This window comes from Suncus etruscus, chromosome 3, assembly GCF_024139225.1.
Source record: "Suncus etruscus isolate mSunEtr1 chromosome 3, mSunEtr1.pri.cur, whole genome shotgun sequence".
Taxonomy (NCBI): Eukaryota; Metazoa; Chordata; class Mammalia; order Eulipotyphla; family Soricidae; genus Suncus; species Suncus etruscus.
The window spans coordinates 93,838,125-93,852,586 of record NC_064850.1 but is presented as its reverse complement, the minus strand read 5'-3'; the positions used below and the strand labels follow the sequence as shown (position 1 = coordinate 93,852,586).

The following is a 14,462-nucleotide window of genomic DNA, read 5'->3' as shown; positions in this document are numbered from 1 at the left end:
TGAGCTATGTATTAGTCAATGCAGACAGTTACAAAATTCCTCAAGAATGATAAAAACAAAGAATTATAAAAACAAAATGCATAAACTATAGTTTAAGAATTAAGAACAACTTTCTTAATAGAATTAAGTATATAAATACAGATTTATTCATATCAAACTAAATCAATAACTATTTGAAATATATAAAATATATACCAGAATAAATATTCAGTTTATCTAAATTTTGTTTGTTTGTTTTTGGGACACACCTAATGGTGCTCAGGGGTAACTCCTGGCTCTGCCATCAAAAATTGCTCCTGCAGGGTCAGGGGACCATATGGGATGCTGGGAATGTAACTTGAGAGGAACCTATTCTCAGTTCTTAATTTGAAAAAAATATATATACAATTTCAGTGTTCTGACCCATATAGTGTTTATCCAAGGGAGTTTTTTCTATCTGTTAACTTGGAAGTCAGATGAGAGGTGAAGACTTTTTTTTTTTTTTTTGGTTTTTGGGCCACACCCGGCAGTGCTCAGGGGTTACTCCTGGCTGTCTGCTCAGAAATAGCTCCTGGCAGGCATGGGGGACCATATGGGACACCGGGATTCGAACCAACCACCTTTGGTCCTGGATCGGCTGCTTGCAAGGCAAACACCGCTGTGCTATCTCCCTGGGCCCGAGAGGTGAAGACTTTATTAGATATTAGAGTAGTGAGCAACTGAAGAATTGGTGGGTGTCAATAAACCCTGAGAATTATAGGAAACTGCAAACCTAGAGACTGTGGGCAAAGGAATAAAATACATCTAAAATTCTGAGAAGCAGCAGTAAAAAACTTAGGAAAATTAAGGTGCTATTATTATTATTATTATTATTATTATTATTATTATTATTATTATTAGGTTTTTGGGCCACACCTGGTGATGCTCAGGGGTTATTCCTGGTTATGTGCTCAGAAATCGCTCCTGGCTTGGGGGACCATATGGGATGCCGGGGGATCAAACAGTGGTCCGTTCTAGAGAGTGCATGCAAGGCAGATGCCTTACTGCTTGTGCCACTGCTCCAGCCCCAATGCTTATATTATTTTTATTTGGGGTATATTTACTTACATAAACACGAAAGTTCACATTTCAAGAGTAAGGTGCTACCATACCACACCTACCACAAAAGTGTCAATATCCCTCAAACACTTTCTGTCATTTCTCCTTTTTGGTAAACTAAGTTCAGTGTCCAGAGTCTATGTATCAGTTTCACTGGACACTATTACCTTCTTTAAGTATGTAAAATATACAAGTGTGAATTTGTCCCCACTTCTCAATTTTGACTCATTTTACTTACCAAATATCCTCTATTTTTATCAATATAACAAAAAGCAAAATTCTATATTTACTTATAGCTAAGTTGTATTCATCTGAGTATGCAAATATATTAGAGAAATCACAATATAGAGAAGAAACTCAAGGGGAAAAGAAACATGCTAAACAGGGAGTATATAAGCCCCAAAGGATTGAGATCAGGATGATGTGTTTTGCCCTAAGAGGAGCAAGTCTCTATAGACACTGGCCATGGCAGCTGTTTAGTCAAATGCCTAATTGCTAATGAATGATTACATAATAGTATTTGTAACATATATATGCTTATATATGTTACATAACATATATAATGCACACAAACATATATATATGACATATATTTTCTCATGGTTAAGTTTATCTATTTTTGCTTTTATTTCTTTTTCTTTTCTTTTTTTTCCATTTTTTTTATTTAAACAACTGTATTACATACATAATTGTGTTTGGGTTTCAGTCATGTAAAGAACACCACCCATCACCAGTGCAACATTCCCATCACCAATGTCCCAAATCTCCCTCCTCCCTACCCGACCCGCGCCTGTACTCTAGACAGGCTTTCTGTTTCGCTCCTACATTCTCATTATTAGGATAGTTCAAAATGTAGTTATTTCTTTTTCTGTGTAGAAGAGGTCCACATTTTCTGTAGATTTCTAAGTATTAAATTTAAATAGTAAATCAATTTAGAGATGGCATTTTTGTGGGTATTTGCATAATTATTTTTGCTTGTTTATATGCAGAAATTAATTTGCCAGTGCCTTTAATGAAAATACTATAATACTATATTTTTTCTATTGTGTATTCTTGGACATCTAGTGAAATAACTTTGATGAATGAATTTATTGCTGGGCTCTTTGTTCCATTTTATTTGGTCTAAAAACTCATTTTTATACTTTTCTCAATATTAGTAAATTAATATTAAAATTGATTAAATCGAGGCCGAAGAGATAGCACAGTGGTAGAGCATTTGCCTTGCTTTTGTCAGACCCAGGACCAAAGATGGTTCGAATCCTGGTGTCTCATATGGTCCCCTGTGCCTGCCAGGAATGATTTCTGAGCAGATAGCCAGAGTAACCCCTGAATGCCGCCGGGTGTGAACCCAAAACAAAACAAAACAAATTTAAAATTTATTAAATTAAAACAGTATTTTTCTATAATTAAAGCTATTATCTTGACTAATATGTCTTTGAAATCAAGTATTGCAATAGCTCCACCTTTGTTCTTTTTGCTTGTTTCTTTGTCTGATTTATTTAGTAGTTTTACATTCATTTGATTTTTTTCCATATTTATGTAAATATTTCCTTGACGTTTTTATATTTAATGTATAGTAGATTAAAAGTTAACAATATTAATCTTTCTACCTCTAAGTATGGGGATATCTATTTATGTCTAATAATATATATATATAATTTTTTTACTGTTTTCAAGGTGGTAACTCTTTTAAATATAAATTAAATTCTTTTTGAAACAGGCCCAAAAGTAATTAAGAGTTTAATGAAACATTCAAAGCAACTACAAACAGCTAACAGTCTGGATAAGGAAAGATTTTATCTCAGTTTCCTTCAGAAACCTAAATTGGAATATGCTGTAGCCTCACTAGGAAATACTTGGCATGGCTTTGTAAAGAAGAGCAGGGTACTTCAGAGACCAGCATAGGAGAGGATAAATTGTCTACTCTGTACCCACAAGTCTGTAACACATCCTTCCTAAAATGTGTTTCCCTGTTTTCTTTTCTATAAAAATGTTTGTTGTGACTATGCAGACAAGATGGTCCCTTTGAACACTTGAGTCATTTATTTTCTAATCCAGAATCTGTGGAAAGGATTTGGGTTGCTCTTTTTGAAGAATGGACATGAATGGAAAAGTAATCTCACCACAAAGTATTTTTAAGAGTCATATTTTAGGTATAAGAACATATAGAGTAAAGGTAAAGGGATTAAAAATACCCATTACAATTAAAGTTCAAAAGAAAGTAGGTAATGCTACTATCATAAAAATTTTATTTTCCTCAAGTAAATCTTTTATGAGACATTTACCCACATGAAAATTTACCAAGAAGATGTAAAAATTCTGAATACAAGAATTTTACATAAGAGTTTCTTAGTTTTTAAAATGACAATTGGCAGAATTAGAAAAGTTCCAATAATAATAGTAGAATAATTTAATAATCTAGTTTCAATAATAAGTAAATTTGAAGTTGCTCTTAAAGACTTTAGGAATTGAATTCAGTGGTAAGAGCCTGGAAACCTTTCTGGTTAGGGATGCTTGAAAGTGTTCAGAATATCTCCCTCAATTTTTTCTCAAAAATTAAAGGATAGAGAATTTAATTAGAAATCCGTTTAAGTCAAATGAAAAGTCCACTCCATGTAAATTTATCAATCACCTTGATGCCTAACAATCTATTACTCACTTTTCTCTTTCTCTATACAACTATGTTTTGTGACCTCAGTCAAGATAAAATAACACCAACTTCCAGCCTACAAGTCTGTTTTGTCTCTTATTTGATTTGGGCCTTAAGCATCTATGAAATCAACTCATCACATTTACTGAACAACTGAACAGAAGCTTAGAAGGAAAACATAATCTGGGTGAATATTATGTATTAAGATGGGTCCACCAATTGAATTTGCCCCTTATTCAAATTTTCTGGTAAATGAGAAAGTAATGAACTAATGGAGGTACAAAAATATATATTTGTGTACTGTATATAAAATTGCTCATTTTCTCCTCAATTTTTCTGCGAACCATTTAATTTTGTTGTTGTTGTTTTGGTTTTTGGGGTCACACCGGTGGTGCTCAGGGGTTACTCCTGGCTCTAAGCTGAGAGATCACTCCTGGCAGGCTCAGGGGACCATATGGGATGCTGGGATTCGAACCACGGTTCTTCTGCATGCAAGGCAAACTCCTTACCTACATGCTATCTCTCCGCCCCAACCTTTTAATTTTTTAAACATAAAATCTTGGGCTGGAGAGATACACAGCAGGAATGGTACTTGCCTTATATGCTGTCAACCCATTGAATCCCCATACCTCATAATGGTCTCCTAAAAGCTGCGAGAGTCAGATCTGAGTTTTGTTCATTGGAGTTATATTTTGTAATAGCTGCTCACTAAAAACTACCTCCATTCATATAAAAGACTAAATTGTTTCAACAAATTATGTGTACAGGCATGCAATAACACATTACAAAGTGATTGTAAATAATAAACAAGCTTCCAGAATGCATACATACTAATTAGATGTTCTGATTTTAAACTATGCTCTCTGTATTTTCCCAGCCTTTTGTTGGATCTCCTCCTTAGGTGATCATAGGTGCAAGCAACAAATCACAACCAAAAAGAGAAGGTAACCTCTGTAACAAGTTCAGAAAAGGGCGTGGAGCTTTCCCTTGGTTGTGTGATACTTCGAGATACTGGACCTGCAAAGCACTAATTTATTTATAAGACACTGACTGAGACCAGCCTGTGTCCGAGCCACAGAAAAGCACCTTGTTTATACTCGTATTTTAGGTCTTTGCCAATAGCTTACATCAAAAACCAGACAAGCGAGAGACATCACCACTAATGACTCTGACCTCTGAGCATTCAGTCACTGCTTCCCAGCCTTCAAACTATGCCTTGCTGAAATATTGAGACAGAGAGTCAGGGGACACATTAAAATATTTCAGGCCACTGACTTTTGAAGTGGGTAGTTATGCAATAATAGTGATCAGAAAAATTGCTCAAATATGAAACTGTGTGTACATAAATTCCATGTATGCAGATAGCTCAGAGATTGCCTAGGGCAGTGGTGAGGGATAATGCAGAAGAGAAGAAAGAATAGGCAGTAAATCTCTTTATTGTGGCAATGGTAATATTTATCAAAATCCATTGAATTAGACTATTCTATTTTTATTATTTATTTATTTATTTTTGTTTTTTTCGGCCACACCCCTTTGATGCTCTGAGCTAATCATTGCTCAGAAGTTGCCCCTGTCTTGGGGGGACCATATGGGACACTGGGGGATCGAACCCTGGTTCTTCCTTGGCTAGCACTTTCAAGGTGGACACTTTTCCTCTAGCGCCACCTCACTGGCCCATAAATCAATGTATTTATTTTACATTTTATAGTTTTCTATTTGGGATCAAAGACATTGATCCTCAGTGGCAACTCCCAATTCTGTTCTCAGGGTAGGAGGGAATCAAGGTAACCTGCAACTGTTTGAGTGTTCTTCCTGGTTCGTCTCTAGGTATTTTCCTGCCAATAAATTACACCTCAATTTATTTGTATCTTTGAAAAGAGAACAAACTGGCAGAGGAAACAGAGAAGGGCACTTTCTACCACCAAAGAATAGGTAGTTGACCTATTTGAGGACCTAGTAAAGAACATCAAAGCCTCAACAAAAAGTACTCAGGGGAAAAAAATGAGGGGAGAGATCTTGGTCTGCTTAGTATATTCAATTTGAGATGTTAACCTACTTAATACTGGAATTTAAGAGATAAGGACAAAGCAGCCGCCATTTTATCATTTTCTTCTAAGAAGCCTTCCTATTTTTATCAACAATCATGTTTGTTAAGAAAGTCTGTGGGTAAATTCTTTATTTCTGACAGCAGGTGTCAGAATTGCCTAAGAAAAGAGAAGCATAGTGTGGTTTCAGTGCAAAAAAGAAAAGTTCTTATCATCATAAAAGACTTCCTTTGTGAAATGTAATGTATTAAAGGGATGAGGGGTGGGGTTACTCAGTCAAACCTGGACCCAGAGCTTAGGACAGACAACACAGAAAGAATGAAACCAAGGTAGGATGAGAAAGAGAAGTAATAGGAGAGCAGGAGTCAGGGCTTTGGTTAACTTGTGATGTGACAGAGTGCTGTATTTATATATCTAAACACAGCCTCAAGAATATCATAGAAATGAAATATACGCTGCAACCACCAAAATTTATAATATGCTGACAAGATGATAGACCGTAGTGGGCTGGAGGGTTAGGGATGTCAGAAGGTGGAAGTTGACATTGGTGGTGAAATGGGTATAGAAATTGGTATTGAAATATATTATGCCTAAAACTCAACTATCACTAACTTTGAAAATCATAATTCTTTAGTTAAAATATTTAAAAATAAAATAAAATACTTTCATTGATTTAGAATCTTTCACCCTATTGGTCAATTGACATGAGTAATAAATGTGCTTCCTCTATAATCACATACTGGTAAGCCATAGCACTGGTTTAGAAGTGAATATTGGGTTGGGGCTGGAGTGATAGCAAAGCCATCCAGGGTTCCATTCCCACCATGCAATATGTTCCCCTGACTAATTTTAATCTAGGAGAACACCACCAGATGTGCCTCCCCCCAAAAAAAAGATAAGAAAAGTAAAGAACAAAAAGAAAAGAAAAGGATATTGAAATAAAAAAATGCAAATATATTTCCATATTTATATGTGTATGTCTATGTAAACACATGAAATATATATTTATATATTGTTATGTAAATTGTTTTGTAAATATATATTTATAAGCATATTTTGTAGTGCCTATTCTGTTAGCATTATCCCATTATTTTTGAATGCTAAAAGCTCCAGCTCCAAAATTCTTAGATTTTTTTAAGCATGTAATTGATGTGATTTGTAATCTAAATTTGTGTCACAACAATGTAACTTCTAAACACATAATTATTTTGGAGTTCACAGATATTAATATAGTATACACTACTGTTTTAATGGGCTAATATGAACATTTTTAAAGTTGGTTCTAAGAAAATTTGCTACCTTTTTGTCTTCAGAGAAATTCCTGAAACAGAAATTGGTGCACAATAAAGGTGTTTCATTTAAAAAAATAACAAAAAAAAAAATAAAACAAAAAACGTTTTCCTAAAAATTCTTCTAAATCTTCAATCATTACTGAAAGACAAAAGAGAACTGTCAGTTGAGACTGTACTCAGCCTATATAGGGAAAGTTCTTTGGGTATATTTGGTTAAAAGAAAGCAAATGACTTCTGCTCAGCTATCTATTTCAGAGGAGGAAGGCCAACGGAAACCGAAAAGGAAGGGAAAAGAAGAGATCTCATGTTGTAATCAAAGGCAATTTGAAAGATGCAGAGAAAACCACATGGCACTAAGCTACATGTCATAACTAAATTAATGAGTATATTACTAATCCCACTAACATAAAAATAAATCAATTCTCATCATCTCAAAGTCTTCTTAGTGATCTCTGTCTCTGTAGATAAAATATTTTACCCCTTATTAGAAAAAAGAAATAATATGGTAATAATATCCAGAGACCATAGAGATGAGGGCCAGGAAGACCAGTCTATGGTCAGAATCTTCTCAAATAGAGTTGAGGGGTGCCATTAGGGCAGAGAATGGACAACTATGACAATGATAACTGGAAATAATTATGCTGGACAAGAATTGAGTGCTGAAAGAAGATAAAATGATAGGTATGATACTCCTCAGTACTAATATTATAAAACACTGTGTGTAAAAGGGATCAGGGGGAGAAAAAAAGTGTGTGTGTGTGTGTGTGTGTGTGTGTGTGTGTTATGTGCATGTGTGTGAGAGGGAGAAGTAAAGATCTGCTCCATAGGGAGAAGAAAAACATCTGCTCCATAGGTATCAGGGGGTGGGCAGAGGAGAACTTGGGGCACTAGTGGAGGGAAATGTGCACTTGGTAAAGGGTGTTATACATTCCATGATTTAAACTCAATCCTGAATAGTTTGAATCTGTGAAAACTAGCTCTATTATGAACAATCTTTTAACCACAGTGTTTAAATAGGTAATTAAAAATGTTATAAAACTCAACCAAGTGATAAACAACAAGCTAACTAAAATTTTATTCTATCCTTGCATTATTTGTTTTGATAGGGTTTTACATTTTTACTTACTAGGTAAAATCCCACCATTCTCTTATTTATTTAATAATCACTCATTATAAAATTATTATCAGACAATCAAATTACAAAATTTTATATATGCATTCTTTTTATATTTCCTGACCATTTTTCTTCTGTTCATTCCTTTTTGGCAGCAGAGAAGAAGGTTTTGTAGACAGTCTTGTCCAAAGTATCTACCACCCTTGCTTAGTAGGATCTGCTTTGGTCCTGGTAAGAGAGCTAGAGACCAGATTCTTTGGCTATATACATGTAGGAGTGTATTTTTGACACTACCCATTTATATGAGTATGATTTTGACACTACCACAGCTGGGTTATGTCCTCAAACCCGGAGAAAAGAGAGTGTCTCTTTGTAAGAGTGATAGTGATAGTGCAGCGGGTATAGGTTTGCTTTGCATGTGGCCCACCCAGTTTGATCCCTGTCAATGCGAAGGTTACCCTGAGTACTGCCAATTTAATTCCCTGAGTACAAAGCTAGGAGTAAGCCCTGAGCAGTTCTGTGTCTTCCAATCATACAAGGCCTACAAACCACCCTACAAAATTGCCTTGCTAAGCATAGTTTCATGGAAAGTTGATGAAGCAAGAAAGCAGCCCTCTCCTCAGATTTTGAGACAGACATCTATACATGTTTTCTCATACCAACCATGGGAAATGTTTTTTTTTTGTGTGTGTGTGTGTAATCTCTAGTCAAGGTGTGGAAGTTGTAGCTTGTGAGTTTTCTTGCCTAAATTGAGTATGTGTTAAAAAGGCATTGTTTATATAGTGCGTGCATAGAAGAGACTTTGTGTGCTTCAGTTACACTAGCAACTAGCAGTCCAGGTATGAATGTGGTAAAGGATGAACCCATGTATGTAAGAAAAGTGCATAATACATGATATTATGGGACACAGGAAGATATGAATGTCTGTTGCTGCCTCTCACATACACATCTAGCAAATGAATCTCTGTATGGTTGACCAGAGACAGAACATGAAGGGTCTTCAGTTTATGCAACTACTACAAACCACATTTTCTTTTTATTTATTTATTTATTTATTTATTTATTCATTTATTTAAAAGAAAATACCCTTCTAAAGTTTCTTTAGACTCCAATCCTGTGTGGAGGACGAAGACTGAATGACTTCTGTGCCTGTGAGCTAAAGAACTAAGATACCATGTGAGTCCTCAAGGATAATACTCTGGAGTAGTAACCTGGAAGGTGACAAAACATTCATCATCAATGCAATCTATGTCAAATAAAACCCTCACTGATAGTTTCTGTTTAGGAAAGGAACCTTGATACATAAGATGCAGTAGCCACCTACATAGGTAGACCTCATTAACACATTGTATAGTACTCAAGATGTGAAGACTATGGGTATCCTAGACTGCTCCAGATATTTTCTAACGCTGAAATCTACATGTAGCAAGGCACAAAAACTCATCACTGACGGAATGTCTGGAAACTGGGAAAACCTCCCAACTCTGACACACTGACACAATCTCTTTTATTTGTTTATTAATCTTATGATTAATTTATTTGTACATTTACCTATTTTTCTGTTCTCTCTCTTATCTGTGGCTCTCCCTTCTAGTTTCTCCTAAGCTATTCATAAGTTAATTATTCATCATAACTCAACCATTTCTTAAAGCTCAGACCCATCCTTTTAGGGTCAGACCTCTAACAATACCTTAAGAATAGAATAGTACATGAGTACATAGATATAGGTCTCCTTTAAGAGACTCAAATATGTTTAAACAACCCATGTCTATATATAGCCCCTCCTATATACTATTCCTCCTCCTCCTTAAAAATACTACTATTCCTTCACCCACAAATCCCAACTTGATATCCCACTTTATTAATACTCACTACCTTCAGTTCTTAAGCCATTAGATATCAAGACTGACCTCATGCCCCAACAAGTCATCACCCAACTCCCAAGTAGAGGCACACCCACTCAGCCCCACATCTAGCCGCCAGCAAGAAACTACAACCAACACTCCTGCTGACTCATGCTCTGTGGCCCTTCTTCTCATCCCCCTCCAATGGTGGGCTGTTGCTTGATACTGGAACGAGCTCCAGAAAGACTTCCAGTGCAAGAACTCTATCCAAGCCCTTTCAGCTGAAAATCACTCTCTAAATTCAACAGGTCCAGGGTGTTCGATGAAAATATGCCCTGGATTTCACCCCCACAAAAATATCCCAAAAGACAATGGGGAAACCTATATTTTCTTTATAAGTTTAAGTCCTACATTATACTACCTCTTAATATGTATATCTTCAAATGCAAGGTAGTCTCCTCCAACACTTGGTTCCCTTAATTACTTTTTAAAACTTATTTTTGTTTATTTTCCCTTAATTACTTTTTAAAACTTATTTTTGTTTATTTTTTCCTTTATATCTATATGTAGGTGTATGTATGTATATATATATATATATATATATATATATATATATATATATATATATATATATATATATATATATATATATATATATTTGGTCCTGTTTTTGCTTTCTTCACTTCCTTTACCTGTTTTGGTGTTTTGGTTCTGCTGGATACAAACCTACAAGAAAAGATCTTGCCTGGGATTAAAGCTTAGTTTAAAACCAGGGCACAGAGAAGATGGAGTCTGACACTCTCACCCCCAAATACACCAGCAATATAAGATAGCACCATTTATTTTTACAAAGGAATACTAAAAAAAGGGGGAAATTTTACATATAAAAACAAGCTCTATCTACTAGGTATAGGAGCTCATACTTTTTTGCAATACAGGGTTACCTCCCACCTTGAACATATGTCATGTGGTCCCAACTTAGACTCCATGCGATTAGAGAGTGATCATCCAACCCGAACCCTAGATCTCAGATATAGAACTGACACAGTTCACCACAACAGCTCCGGGAATCAAACTCCCTCTGGGCCATTCTTTTTTTTTTTTTTTTTGATTTTTGGGCCACACCCAGCGATGCTCAGGGGTTACTCCTGGCTGTCTGCTCAGAAATAGCTCCTGGCAGGCACGGGGGACCATATGGGACACGGGGATTCGAACCAACCACCTTTGGTCCTGGATTGGCTGCTTGCAAGGCAAACACCACTGTGCTATCTCTCCGGGCCCTAGGCCATTCTTAATACGGCTCTGAGACCAATATGCTCCAGTTTTGGTATGACATACTGAAAACAAGGAAATGACCAATACCTTGGTCTAAGAGCAGGCTGTCTCATCTCAACACCTAACAATACGATGAAATCAGAAGACACATCATCCTCTGATCAGTGCAAAAGCCAAGATCGCTAACTACAGAAGACAGAATGTAACTATCATGACTGGGCAGAACCTATCCCAGCACCAATAAAAAAGACCCTAGTCCAGCTTTGGCCTACGACCTATAATACAACCAAGATCTCTAATTCTGGAGGTATGACTGAGACAACTGCAACTGAGCAGAACTTCTAGAAACATAATGACTTTATCCTAGGCTTCCTCCTGGGATAGGTGCAAAAATCAAGACCACCAACTAAAGAAGACCAATTAAAATAACAGTGATGGAACAGAACTTCTGGAACTGTAAAGAAAGATTCCATCTTATGACATGTTCAAATACCAAGATCACTAGCTACAGAGGGCTGATTTTATCATCCATGATGAAGCAGAAAATTTCCAGTCATCACAAAAGTATCTAGGAGAGTAAAAGAGCATGTATGGAGCCACTAGTTATACCCATGTATACCTCAAGGATGGAGGAACCCTGTATATCTTAGGCCAGGGGAATTTTCTTTCTAATCTCCCCAATTTTTACTGTGCCTAAGCAAAAAAAAATAGCACAAATTAAAATTTTTCTTTAATTTTTTTGTAAAGGTTGTTGCCTTTGTTTTTGTTTTTGTTTTTATTTTTTTCATTCTCTTTTCTTTGCCCCTTTTTCTTTTTTTTTTTACCTGTGCTTTGATTCCTCTCTATTTTTGGACCATGGTTAGTGTTCGGTTGTTGTCAGTATTGCTGTGGTGTATTTCAGGCTTTTTGTTTGTTTGTTTTTGTTTTGTTTTTATTATGGGTTTGATTCTTCTTGTATTATTTTTATGTTTTCCTTCATTTTTCCCTTTCTTTTCTTAAAATGAGGTTTATAGTCTCTAGAAGGACTCCTCTGGTTTCTTTACTTGTTTAAATTTTTGCCCCTCCCTTTATTCTTTCCTTTTCTTTTTTTATTTTTCTCTTACCTTCAAACAGAAATACATAACTTTAACCATCTTATTCTGCCTCTCAAATTGAGGGGGAAATAATTTAGGGCACCAAGACCAAACAGTTGTATGAACATTGAGTAGAAATAAAAAATGATCAGACTTGAACACCATATCCAAAGCCAGCTACAACAGAAACAATACTCAATCTACAAAGACTAGACACAGAAGGAACCACTTGCACTGGTAGCCCAGGAGGCAAAGGAGGGGTGATATGGGATGCAGGCTGGTAACAGGGTGGAGGGAGAACAACATTGGTGATGGGAATGCCCTGATTCAATGTCACTATGTACCTGAAATACTACTGTGAATGATTTGTAATCCACTGTGGTCAAAATAAAAATTATTAATATAAAAAAGGCCTAGTAATCTATATTTCCTATGTGACAATTAATATTTTTACCTATTTCTATTGTACTTGCATAAAATAAAGTTAAAAATGCATTGTAAAAATACAGAACACTTAAAAAAATAAAAAAGAAAGCCTCCCTTCACCAGTGCAAGATTCCCGTCACCAATGTTCACAATCTGCCCCCCACCCCCACCACATGAATTCAAGACAGGCATTCTACTTCTCTCAGTCATTGACATTGTCCCCATAGATGGCATTTTTCTAACTGAACTCACCACACTTTGTGGTAAACTTCATATCATAAGCCAGTCCTTCCAGCCCTCATCTCCATTTTCTCTGGGCTTTATTACAATAATGCTTTTATTTTTCTTAAAACCCACAGATGAGTGAGACTATTCTGTGTCTAACTCTCTAATTCTAACTTATTTTACTCAGTATAATAGATTCCATGTACATCCATGCATAGGAAAATGACTTCATTTCTCCTGACAGCTGCATAATATTTTATTGTATATATGTACCATAGATTCTTTAGCCATCATTCATCTTTTGAAGGGCATCTTGTTTTTTTCGAGAGTCTGGCTATTATAAATAGTGCTGCAATGAATATAGGTGTGAGGAAGGCATTTTTGTATTGTATTTTTGAGTTCCTAGGGTATATCCCTAGGAGTGGTATAGCTAAATCAAATGGAAGCTTAATTTCCATTTTTATGAGGAATCTCCATATTGTTTTCTGGAAAGGCTGGACTAGAAAGAATTCCCACCAGCATTGAATGTGAGTTCCTTTCTCCCGCATCCACACCAGTAATAAAGGCTGGACTAGACAGCTTTTCCATCAGCAGTAAATAAGAGTTTCTTTCTCTCCACATCCCCGCCAACCCTGCTTGTTCTCATTCTTTGTGATATGGTGCCAGTCCCTGTGGCATGAGATGGTACCTCCAGAAGTTCTGCTCAGTCATAGTTGTTATAGTCAGTCTTCTGTAATTAGTGATCTTTGTTTTGCACAAATCAAAGAATGGGGCGTCTTCTGAATTCATCTCACCTGAGTTAAGTGATGAGGTAGGGCAACCTGCCAATAGATCAAGTTATTGCTGTTTCCTCATCTTCAGGATGTTGTATGAACCTACCTGGCCCAAATTGGTGACAGAGCTGTATTAGGGAATCCCCTGGGAGATGGGATTTGATTCTTGGTGTTTCTGCAGAAATCTGTGCCAGTTCTAAGTTGGGATCTGGGTTTGGGGTTGGACAGTTAATGTCAATCTAAGTTGAGGTCTAAGTCCAGTCCCCATGACAAATCTTCATTGTGGAAGGCTCTTCTGTATAATAAAATTTATGGGTTCTTATCCATAGTAGATAAGAGCTTGTTTCTATACATACGATTTCTCACATTTTAGTGTGTCTATGCAAAAAGAAATAAAGTCATATTATATTATTAGTGCTGTTGGGATTAAAAGTGACAATCTATACAATTTCTGTGCCTTGGTTTTGACCTGAGATTTTATCACAAGCACGAATCTTCTTCCAGAATTTTGTACCAAGCAGAACCAAAACAAACCAAAAGAAAAATAAAAGGATGGAGGAGACTACCAATATACAAACATACTAAGAGGTATAACTATTAAGGAATTAAATTAAACATACAAAGAAAATATAGATATCCCCATTAAGTCATTTGAGATAGTCTTTATA

At 35.9% G+C, this 14,462-nt stretch overlaps 1 protein-coding gene across 1 annotated transcript in view; it reads right to left on the bottom strand.

The window, feature by feature from the left end:
- The window catches only part of ADAM7 (ADAM metallopeptidase domain 7), a 141,447-nt gene that overhangs the window by 124,170 nt on the left and 2,815 nt on the right, over positions 1-14,462 (bottom strand).